Here is a 12,037-nt window from a genome sequence, read left to right as displayed (position 1 = left end):
CTACCAGAAGCCCCAAGTACTGACAAGTGGGTCTGAATGTCGAGTTCTTCACATACAAAATGGAGATATCAGTTCAGGTCCTAAGGCTCTTGGGAAGAGGGAAGCGCCACAAACTACATTTCTCAGCATAGCATTCAAGCCCTATGCTCGATAGTGACACAAGTGGCAGCACTCACCAGGGGATGCAGGGCAGCAGGCTCACCCACCCTCCTACAGTTCTCTCTGAACCATCTTTCCTAAGGAGGCCCTGCAGTGGGAGACCCACTCTGGCAGGAAGCCTGAGAACACATAGGCAGGATTCTGTCACATGGGTGCCAGAGTGAAAATTGAGACCTTCTGTCTCATTCTGTTCCTTCTAACTTTGATTAGAACCAGCAGCCAGGGTGGACAGGAGGTGGAGATACCACTAACATAGAGGAAAACCAAACCCACCAGGAGGAGCCCAGGATCGGACCTGTATGAGGCCAGATGAAACTCTAAAAACAAACAGAGGACAGGATTGGGTCATTGCTCTAGTCTTACTCAGGAAGCCATGCTAAAAGATTTATAGACTGTCAGGAAGAAAGAAACAAGGCTGTACCAACACTTCCCATTTATTCATGGGAGGCTGAGAATGGCTCCATGTGCCTGGATTCTGAAGCACAACCCATGTCCTGAAATCTCAGAAATAAAATCCAAACAAGCAGCATGCCTCCCGGCTGGGGCTCCTCCTCCCCTCTCACAGAGAGCTGGCTGAAGCTGCACTGACGTCTTCCCTGCTGCCCCCCTCTCAGCCTCCTGGCCTTTTCTCATCTAAAGAGGTCTCCCCACCCCAAATAAAGAGTATCTTCCCCTGCCTTGTGGTTTCTGACAATGGCAGTCAAGCCTCTGGCCTAAAAACTGGAGCAGGATTGCTAATCCTACATGGCCAGACTGACATGCTGGTCAGCTGAAGAAAAGCACCCAGGAGGCCACAGCCCAGAAAGACCCTAGGGGGCCACAATGCTGGGACCACAGTGGCTATGGTCAAACACCCTACTACTCCACGATCCATGCCACTAGACCCCAAGGTTTAGTATTTGTTTCTAGAGCAAGACAATACTGTGCTTTCATTTGTGTTTGTCTTGGAAGAAAACTGTCTTGCTTGGTGGTGCATACTTATAATCCCAGCACTCTGGGAGGCTGAGGCAGGAGGATTGCAAGTTTGAGCCCACCTGGGCAACTTCTTAGACCTAAAATAACAAAAAAAGTAGCTCAGTGCAAAGGCCCTGTGATTAATTCCCAGCATTGAGGAAAAAAAATCTGCTCTGCCAGAAACAGGTCAGAGGCCCAATAATGCAATGTATCACTTCACCTGGCACCACTGGCCTGCTAAAGCCACCTCTCAGACAGTCAATACAGCTTGGTTCCAATGGCAGATCAGAACAAGGCCTCCTGCACCACCAAGCATACAAGTGACCAGCACCCTATCAACCTTCAGACTGCCTCTTCCAGGGGCCTCGTTAGAAAGGTCAAGCTTCTACATTATTTTTACACTCTGTCGTTATATGCAGCATGCACACACAGCCAGAGACACTGTCATGTGCTTCCAAAACCACAGCACCCACTATTACACCATCATTTTACAAAAGGGAAGCTAAGGGCATTGATTTGACTTCCACTCACTTATAGACATTTAACCAAAAGTGCTTCCTCCCAACACTTCTGTTAAAAATTACAAGATAATTGGATGGCGCTCCAAATATTAATGCTTAATGATAAAATGGTACAAGAAAAACCATGGCAGATGCCAAGTGATGAAGAACTCACTCTGGTTTCAGGAGATGCCAGCAAGCATATGACACATTGGGTTTTCAATGTAGTAAGTAGCAACACATAGAACAGGTAGTAAAAGAAGAATGAAAGGCAACAGACTATTCACTATTAATGACAAAATAAGCCTCCTTGGGAGAAGAAAGCTGAAATGTATGTGAAGTTTTTACAAAAGGCCACAAACCAAAATACCAAGTCTGGTACAAGAGAAATATACAATGCTTTTAAATTAGGACATGGTCAAAAATACAAAGATGACAAAAATGACATTAAACGGTTCTCATGCTTCACAAGCTTGCTACTTACTGTAAGGCCATAACTTTGATGGAACTGTAGGTTTTAATCTACTTCCTTCTCCTTGGCCCACATTAAAAAAAGATCCATCTACATTAGAGTTCTCAACAGGTTAAACTCTCTAGTTGAAATCAACATTTAATCCTTTGGCTGCAATCCAAGCAGCCAAAATGTTGCTATGGAGTGACCACAGGCCAAGCTGGGTGGATGCTGGCAGAGTAGGGAACAACCTAGTGGGCACTGTGATGTGCCATACAGCAGTGATGGCAAACCTTTTAGAACTTGCAATAACAAACAGCTGGCTGCAGCACGCATACCGTACGTTCATAGAGCACAGAAGGTTTAAGTGAAAACACATACTTGCTGGAGACATGTATGAACTCCACCGTGAGAGTATCTGGAGGAGTGGTAGTGGTAGTGGTACGAACTCCACCCTGAGAGTATCTGGAAGTGTGGTAGTGGTAGTGGGGTATTAGCCCTGGAGCTAGGGTACAGCCAGGCTAGTAGCGGGTGTGGGCTACAGAGATCATATGGCTGTCATGGCACAGTGACCATACTCAAATAATGGCTAATGCCAGTACTACAGTTTCTTAAGCTCCTGCAAAGTGGTAGCCAAAACTCTTACTCCAAAAATACAGAAGGGCTGGGAGGCACCACACAGTGCTCAGCATTGGAGCATATTTGGTGCTCAGGAAGCATATGTAACAGGCAATGTGTCCAATTTCATTCCAATACTGGATGCATTCGTAGAATATTAACTCTTCTTACTGAGGTGGAAACCCATACTAAAGATCCTGAAGTGACCACAATTATAAGGTTGAATTAAATGATAACACCATTATTCAAACCTTCTTCATGTTTAAAAGGTCTACTTCGTCCTTATCTTTAGAGGAAATGACTTTCCAACCCCAAAATGAATATCCACAAATACTGTGCATCCTCTAAAGTTCTGGCTCTGTAGCTGAGGTACTCCCCCGAGGCAGGTGAAGCACAGAACCATTCACCAGTGGAAACTGCCATGAACTAACCAATTGGTAACATCTTCAGTCCCAGCACAACACAGCAACTAACATGACGCCAACTCCAGGTCAATATTGAGTGTCTATGCTTGAAAATTCAAGACAGATCCTAGCATGCAGGACTCTTTGGAAGAATGGGTGAGAGTCAAAAAAGAAAGAGATGTTAGCTTTGAAAAACAGAATTGAACGAGTAAGATTGAAAGTGGCTGCCATGATCTCTTACTTTCTTGTCTCTGCAACACAATGCCTGACTCCGACTACTTAAAAGGAAGAAAGGTTTATTTTGGCTCATAATTTATAAAAGTTTCAGTCCATAGTCAGGTGGCTCCAAGGCAAGGTGGCATGGCAGAGGGGAAGCAGCTCAAAGCATGGCAGCAGGAAGCAGAAAGTGAAGGGAAGAGCAGGAAGAAATTAGCTCTTCTAGGCCACACCCTCAGTGTGGCCCACCTCTTCTTACCAGATAGTTAGCTATAAACTCAAAAATGGACTAATCCACTGATGATTATCAGGCCCTCATGATCCAATCACTTCCTATCACCCTACCTATGAGCCCATGAGGCTTTTAGGGGCAGATCTAGGTATGAACAACAACACATGACTTCATTCATGTTACCCCCAAGAAAGTTCAATGAAACTTCTAGTCTCTCATCCTCCCAGATCCTAACATCCTTAACCAATTCCAAGATTATCACGCAGCTCCTCTGATAAGTAATAGGATATGAGTCCCATAAGCCTTGTCAAAGCATTCCTGGGAAAGGTCTTTGTACTTCCAAATCAGATTAAATGTTACAAAGTGAGTGTGTGTGTGGGTGGGTCCTAAGGACCATCTAAACACACCTATTCATTTTGAAAGGAAGGCTCCCTGCCCTGTGACCAGAGAAGAAAGAGACTACTTGCTCAACGTCATAAGGCTGATGAGCCTTGTGTAGGCACAGGTCTGGGCCAGCCACTCAGGAAGCCAAGCCTGAGGCCACGATAGTAAACTTGACCTTCCTCCCCACTGCAGTTAGTCCTCCCTAGGGTGGACAGAAAGGACATTGAATAAACCGATGGCTTATACTTTTCTTCTTGCTTGAATGATGTTATAGTTCAAGGAGAAAGCTTTTTCCCCCCAAAGGACAGCAATCCCATCAGAGTAGCTGCCACTTTGAGCTTAAGACCTGTGTATAATATGTGAAATGGCTGAAACCATGCAGAATCTAAACTCAGAACCTTGAACCTTGCAGCGGGTGCAGAATGGGTCTTAGTAGATATTCCCTCCACCACACTCCAAATGAGCATAGGCAGAACGGAAGGCTCTCCCCTGCCTACACCCATATTCCCAATCAGCTCCCCCAGCAAAATCATTACATGTGCGAGACATCCAAGAGGCTGGCAGCACCGAAGATGCAAGCTGATTATCACCAGCAAGCAAGCTGCTTTCTTTAAAAAATGTTCATCTACCCTTTTACAAGTGACTGGGGTGGCATGAGACCATCTCCTTATTTCATTTTTATTCTTTTTAATTAATACATCCAGAAGACCTAACACTATTTCCATCCTGACTTGAGTTTCCTTGTAGTATAATTTCCACTGACTTATCTCTATAGCAGCAGCAGCAGCAGCAGCAGGAATCACTTTACACAGGACTGTATTGCTTCAGAGTTAATTACATGTATTTTGCTTTTGATAAATGAAAATACCAGATACAATTAATTGAAAGACAATCAATATGATCCTGCTATTAGACATCCCAGTGAAACATCCAGAGGCTGCTGGCAATCCATAGTCATCAACTAATTGAAAACACATTCCAAAGGGGATTTTAGAAAACTGAACTTTTACCTGGAGATATTTTGAAATAACTCACCAATATAATCTGTCCACAAACTCTATGGTTCACACGATGGGTTGTCTGTCTCTTTAAGAGGACACAGCTTCATTGGTTCAAACCCATTTAAGGTGATGAAACCCTGAAAGTAAAATGAATCGAGTCAGTGAAGTTGAAGCAGTGATTTTGTTTATATCTAGCCGTCCTTTAACTGCATTTTTCCAATGCTTTCGACTCTAAGCTACCAGAGGTTATTAAATGGTTTCATTAAAAATACTATTTGTCTTGCTGTAGTCACACACCAGATCAAATTAAACAGTAGAGCACCAGAACAAATGAACCTTTTCCATCTATTTTGACATGAAGCCAAGTGTGCAAAACCAGAAGGTGATATTGTGCCATCACCGTGAAAATGTCGTTTAGCTTTCTTTACATCTCCAAGTAGCAAGGAAAAGGACCAAACAATCAATACCATCAAGCAAGAAGTATTACCAGTTGTTCTGAGAAATATGGAATATAAAGTGCAATTCATAAAACCATGGTTTCTAAGTGCTATTAGCATAAATGCTGACAACTGTTAATCTACTGTAAGTCTGATGAATGGGTGCAGTTGTCCATTAATAGAAGGGCATTTTAACTTACTACAGAAATTGATTACTCAGTTAAGAATTCAATCCTAATGTTCAATAAAATTGCACTTTCTTGGCAAATGCAATATGAAATGAGGTGACACATTAAATAGCACTCACATTTATTTTACTGTACATAGAATAGAAAGGAAATGTATGGTATCATCCATGTCATCAGAATCACCTGCACACACAGGGCTGGAGGAGGGGTGGGCAGTAAAGATACTCCTTCTGTGGCTGACAGAAAAGGCCAAAGCCTGGGCAGCAGAAACAGGCAGGTGTCTTTTCTATGGCTTTTCCATGAAGATAGTTTCACCATTGGAGTTGCTATGCAACTGGAAAGTTCATATTAAAGTAACCTTTCTCCAGCCCAGTGACAAAGGAGAGGGGTACATTTTACAGGCAGAGTCCAACCCTGACCATCCTCAACCCCTTTTCTAAGGCAGGATTCAAATAGTTAATTAATATACAAAAAGCCATGAAATCACTATAACCAGCTTCCCAGCTACCCTATATTTTTCCAACCATTCAGATCTGAGGAAGCTGGAGATGATTCCTAATAGTTTCTCATTTAAAACAAAGCAAAATCTTTTAGGATCCAGTCCCATGAGAGACACTCCCCTTGCACAATTATTTAGCAAGTCACAAAGAAGGATCACTGAACCTCCCAGACCCTCATCCAACAGAAAACTACAATCCTGTCTGTGTTCTATGTACTTCATTTGACACAGCAGAGTTTTGGAGTCTGACAACCAACTTCCACTTCACAACTAGAACCAAAGGCAGAAGGGTCCCAAAGAATCATCCTTTGTATAAAATGGTATCATATTAGTATATAACCTAATCTTGCCCCCTCCCCATGCAGTTAACATCATCTCTGTATTAATACCTAATTCAAGGTAAATGCTACCCAAATACTTGGGTATAATCGCTATAGTACTGTATTTTTTTTTTTTGTACTGAAAATTGAATCCAGGGTCTTTGCATTGAGCTACATCTCCAGCTGTTTTTACTTTTATTTGAGACAGAATTTGCTTCCCAGGTTGTGCTTTAACTTGCATTCCTCCTGCCTCAGCTTCCTGGAGAACTGGGATTACAGGTATGCACCACCATGCCTAGCTAGTACTTTCTTTAAAATTGTATTTTCCAATTGTCAATCTTATGTTGATTGCCCCTCCCCTCAATTTTCAATCTGAGGTTGGTTAAATCTACAAATGTATAACCTATGGATATGAAGGGTCAACTGTACTCGGCAAAGGGTAGCCTCTATGGCCAAGATTATCACAATTCCAAGATCAAGAGGCAATTTATTGTAGCTTGACAGCACATAACCCAGACTTTCCAATTAAAAAAGCTGGACACAATGTAGACATCCCAGCATCTCAACTGCAAGGAAGGGAGGGACATGCATAGCCTTTTGAGATACTCCTAAATCTCTAATGAAAAACACCTACTGGGGCCGGGGATTTAGCTCAGTGGTTCCGCCACCCGCCTTGCAAGAGCAACGTCCTGAGTTGATCCCCGGTACCAAAAAAAGACAAAAGAAAAAAAAAAGAAAGAAAGAAAAACACCTACTACCAGAGCCAAAACCATCTTTTTGAGGAGGCAAAACTCATCTGGTGAACTCCTACTCAACCTTTAAAACTCAAAGTATCTTCTGTAATAGCTCCCTTGTCCCAAGTGCCAGGCTGCTATACACTCTGCCCAGCTCCAAGTCTCTTATTGTTAAAACACTTTGATTGCATTTTATTCATCTCTAGAACATACTAAAAGGAAATCAAACATTTAATTAACTGCCTAACAATGCATATTCCTTGTGTAGTTCTGCTTGTCCTAGTTTGCCATAAGCTTCCTTCTTCTATTTCCAATGCTTTGCTCAGCAGACACAAATACAGTAACACATTAACATCTACCTAATCTTAGTGGGGGGTACAGGCCTTTGAGATATTTTACAGTAAAATTAATTATATAGGAAATAGGCAACTCTGCCTTGTTGAAGGCTTCACAGAGGAGGTGACATTTCATGGAATTTCAAGCAGGGGAATTTGGAAGCGCCTGCAGACAGCAGAGTGAGCAGTGATGGCTTATTTACTAGAGTAAGCACTTTAAAAGGCTGGGAAGACTGTCAGAATCTTGAAAGCAAGTGCCCATTGTTACCTGAAGGTCAAAAGAAGTACTTCAAAAGACTGGAGCTACAAAAAAGCAAAAAATTCAACAATACTTGTTCTAGCAGATACTTGCTGACAGAGCAGTGTGGAGCGGTGCCTTGAGGATTTGCCAGGGGAAAATTTTCTTGGCAGGCTCTCTCTAAGAACTTCCAGGAGTATACAACCAGACACAGAAATGACTTATCTGATTAAGATCACCATCATTCGTAACTCAGCGGCCACAGGAGCCTAGGCAGTGCAGCATGTACAGTAAACGCCAGCCAGTGGGTCCCAAGTTGACTTCACTGCTTCTGGCAGACAGGCGTACTGTCTTTGGTCTGTGATCCACATGGGTGAATCCAGGAAACATCAACTGGCCAATGTGCCCCGCCTACCGGTGATGCTAAGAAGGGCCACCATCCGCACCTGGGAGAGAAGTGACCAGAGCCAGGACCAGGTGGAGCTGGGCTCAGAGTGGCTGGCTGGCTTTTGGCTCCTTACGTTGGCTACAAGGGCTCCCTTATTGCAGTATCAGGGATTAAGCCCAGGGTCTTCACTCTGAGCTTTATCTTCAGCCCTTTTTTTACCTTTTTTTGAGACAGATCTTGATGCTAAGCCTGTTAAGTTGCCAAGCTGGGATCGAACCTGAGACCTTCCTGCCTCCACCTCACAGCACTGAGATTACGTACATGCAACTGCATACCTGGCTGCCCTTGGATTTTTAATTTGTTCTTTAAGTCCAATACAAGAAAATGGCATCCTTATTGTCTCCAGGTACGTAGGGAGTAAGTACACTTTTCTGAAAATGAATGAGACTGCATTTTGGGAAATCTGATAAGGGCCCTAAGCAGGTTCTGTAGGGGCCCTGTCCTGACTCATTCCAGGAGGATATGTCCTGCCCTCACATGTACGGAAGCTGTGATCAGAATGGCATCCATGGCTTCATGAAGAAATGTTTACAGAAATTTAGCGGCAGTGAAGGGGCAGCCTCTTTGTCACTTACTTGTAGATTGAGACCAAGGCATGTAGGCAACCCAGCCTGGGCTCCTGGCCCTGCCACCCCACCTCCTGTGAACATCATTCACTTAACAAAGTGCTCATTTACCTGCATTTACTCTACATAAACTATTTCTAATGCTGTTTTTGCCAACTAAAGTGTGCATGTGGCAGTTATCCTGAACTCTACCTAGATTCTTTGCTCTGACTTACATTTATAATATCCATCTACTGTCTTCTGGGGGTAATGGGGCTGCTTCACTCACTACTTTGGGGTGGAGCACCTTCTATCTACTCTTACGGGTGGGGGTCACACTGGCCAGTGAACACAACTGCAGCTTGTCATGGGTGTTGGCAAGAAATAAAAGGTCTTTAAGATTGGGGTAATGTGGACAGAAGCAGGAGGCCCCTGTACCTGCAGAGCCTTAAATGATACCTGCGTGGCTTCTGTGTGCCCTGTCACCCTGAGACTCTGCCCTACATTATGCTTCTCACTATTCCAAAAGTCCCCAGGAATATTTACTATTGAAATTAAAACCAAACAGAAGTCCACAGAAATCATCATTTAAGCGATCACAAGTTTACCACAAGCACCCTGGGAAGGGACACAGGGAAGAACATGAAGTCTGCAGAAATAGATCCCATGACTAGGTGGCCCCCAATGCACTGCCTATGACAAGAAGGAGTATCCACCTGCACTAGCAACTGACTCAATCAATGCCATTATCCATGGAGACTGGGACCAAGGCCCACCTATTGTAAGCACTCAATAATGCCAGTCACCATCACACTTGGGCAGACTCCAAGCTGTGGCTGTTACTTGTCTTTCCTAACAAACAAACGCATCTCTACCCAAGCTGTGAAGTAAAGAATCCAATACTCCCACACTGGGGTCATGGAAGAACCCAACACCCGAAGACCCACTGCCCTCCTTAGGAAAGGGGGCCTCACCCCCATTCTGTGTTAGTAAGGCTATGCTTGGAAAAACAAAGAGGGGGTGGGTGAAGAACCACCCAGAGTGCTGTAGTTCTGCCCCAAGCAAGAGACATGTTGGCAGCCAATAACAGGATGTCCATCCATAGCCTTCACTTCTACGGTACGTTCCACTACCATCACCCACACCTAGGCCTCCTCTGAGGCCCCCTTCCCTCTGAATTGGACACACTGTCATCTGTGACCCCAAATTCTAGAGTGGTTCCAATAAGGATTTACTGAGCACCTATTAAATCCTGGGGATTTTGCTAATCCTGAGACACAGGAGCAGATGGGGAGCTGGTCCCTGCCTTAAAATGCATCCATGGCCAAGGACTCGGGTGCAAATGCAGCATTTGGCCAGGCCCCGCTGCCATTCAAGCCATGGGCAGATGGTGGCGGCACAGGCCAACGCAACCTCTGGGCTAGTTTTCTTCACATCCCTAGAGGGACACTGGGGTAAATATGGCCACCAAGCACCAGGACTGGCCTGCAGGTTCCAGAGCATGGCTTTTTGTTAGAATGTTTGCACTGAGGCCAGGGTTTCTGTGGCCTTCTCTCCACCTCACAAAGGATTTCTTGGCTCCCAGGATACTCAACCTCTCAAAATGGCACCATCACTATCCATCTGATAGCTGGACCATGAGAACACATCACAAAGGCACTGTAGGGAATGGAAGTCCTTCCTCTGCTGAGGTCCCACTCTCCTGCACAGAGCCCCAGCACGGTGGCCCTTCAGGAAGAAGAGACCTCCCGTGGGGAAGGTGGGACCCTCCAAAATTGAACTGGCCACCCTGAGCAGTGTCTGGCTGCCTGGGGAAGGGCCATCTGAGTGTCTTTGCCTGTCTTTGCCACCCCTTACCTGCCCTACCTCTTCAGGTTTCTGGAAGGGTGTGCATGTCAGACAACCCACAACAGAAAGAGGCAGGTAGCACAGGAACTGCTGCTAGGCATGCAGGTTGGAAGGAGGGCTGTGCATGCTTGCAGGGTACTGGGGGTAGCACTGGGCATCTTAAAGCAGATGGGGGTTGGAGGCCAGCAGCCACAGGAAGACAGCCCCTCCCTGCCTCTTTCACTGCACACCACACACTGGCCACAAGTGTCATCTGCCCTCTAACCAGGACCTCAGGCTGCTCCCATGATAGCACAAGCCCTCACATATATTACATTGGGCCCAGCCTCTAAGGCTGAAGCCACCTGCAGAGGGGCTTTGCCCTTTGGGCCTGAAGCAGTGTGGAATTCTGGTTATCATGTGGGAAAAGCCAAGAAAGTGACAGTGTGTGATGCAGAGCAAACTGTTTGCTTTTGCTATGTATCAAAAAAGGTAACACCTCAGGTTCTATTACTTTCACACAGGCAGGTCACTCGTATAATTCAATGCACTATTGCTTCATAATAAGTAAACCATATTAGTTAACTCTGAAACAATTATCCTGGGGGGGGGGTGCTGAAAGCTAATTCTTTCCATGTCTCTATACAGCCACTTTGGCACCAAAACACTCAAGGTCAAGCCAACACTTCATTATACCCTGATGTACAAGACAGTTTTGACTTTAAGAAGAAAAAATGTCCTCTAGGCAAAAATCTTTACATACAAGGCTTCGTGGAGAAATGTTTATGGAAATTTAGTAATATTAAATACATTCTGCTGGTTTTAGGTTTTAAGAATGTAAAATGGCCCAACAGCCAAGATTTGAGAACTCTTGTCTTCAAATACAAGGACAGCCAGTGGAAAAACTGTAAGGCAAGTCTTGGAACTCTGCCACTTTCTTAAGGAAAATAAAATAGGATATCTTCCCAGTGTTGTCTCAGATGTAGCCAATTAATATGTCCATTCCTCTCCTCTGTCTTTCGGTTTTTGACTTGCAGGCACCACAGAGCCCACAGACCCTAGGAGAGCAGGCTGAGAGGACACACTGCCCTGGGTCACGTTAGCTGGGCTGCCTCGGCAGGAGTGGCCTAGCCCAAGTGGCTGTAGGAGGGAAAAACAAACGAGGGTGTGGGAACAGCAGATGGGAGGGCTTCGCAGCAACAGGAGAAAGGAACAGGAAAGCAAATTGATAAATGGGTGCTGCCGATCAGGGCTGGTGCTAGCCAAGTTTTAAAAGGAAAAAAAAATGGATCCATGAGCAGCAACCCACACGAAGACGTCATTTTGTAAAGCCAAGCTGTGTTCCCACAACCAAAATTGCCCAGCTGGCCAGGACAGCACAGGCAGCTGCTGTGAGCAATTTGACCCCAGGGTCCCCAGGGCCTGGCTGATCCCAAAGTGTCTGAATGGAAGTGGGGGCACCATAGACTATCAATTGCCCTGAAAGAAGTGCTTGCCAGTCAGCCAAGACTTTGTTAAAATTGGCCCAGTCAGAGGAAGTCTTGGCC

At 44.9% G+C, this 12,037-nt stretch overlaps 1 protein-coding gene across 13 annotated transcripts in view; it reads right to left on the bottom strand.

The window, feature by feature from the left end:
- Ctbp2 (C-terminal binding protein 2) overlaps positions 1 to 12,037 on the bottom strand; it is a 167,296-nt gene that overhangs the window by 111,579 nt on the left and 43,680 nt on the right. For 11 of the 13 annotated variants that reach the window (XM_087185173.1, XM_087185180.1, XM_087185172.1 and 8 more), the window contains exon 2: positions 4,954 to 5,056. The gene's annotated coding sequence lies outside the window, so the exon portion shown is untranslated. Of the gene's footprint in view, positions 1 to 4,953; positions 5,057 to 5,727; positions 5,951 to 12,037 lie in introns of those variants that run through there. The other 2 variants (XM_087185183.1, XM_087185176.1) reach the window with 2 other exon arrangements.

This window comes from Heterocephalus glaber, unplaced genomic scaffold (genome assembly GCF_053883595.1).
Source record: "Heterocephalus glaber isolate CG9 unplaced genomic scaffold, H.glaber_assembly_v1.0 deba00001497, whole genome shotgun sequence".
NCBI classification, from domain to species: domain Eukaryota; kingdom Metazoa; phylum Chordata; class Mammalia; order Rodentia; family Bathyergidae; genus Heterocephalus; species Heterocephalus glaber.
The sequence above is the reverse complement of the archived record's forward strand: the minus strand, read 5'-3'. Positions and strand labels throughout refer to the sequence as shown.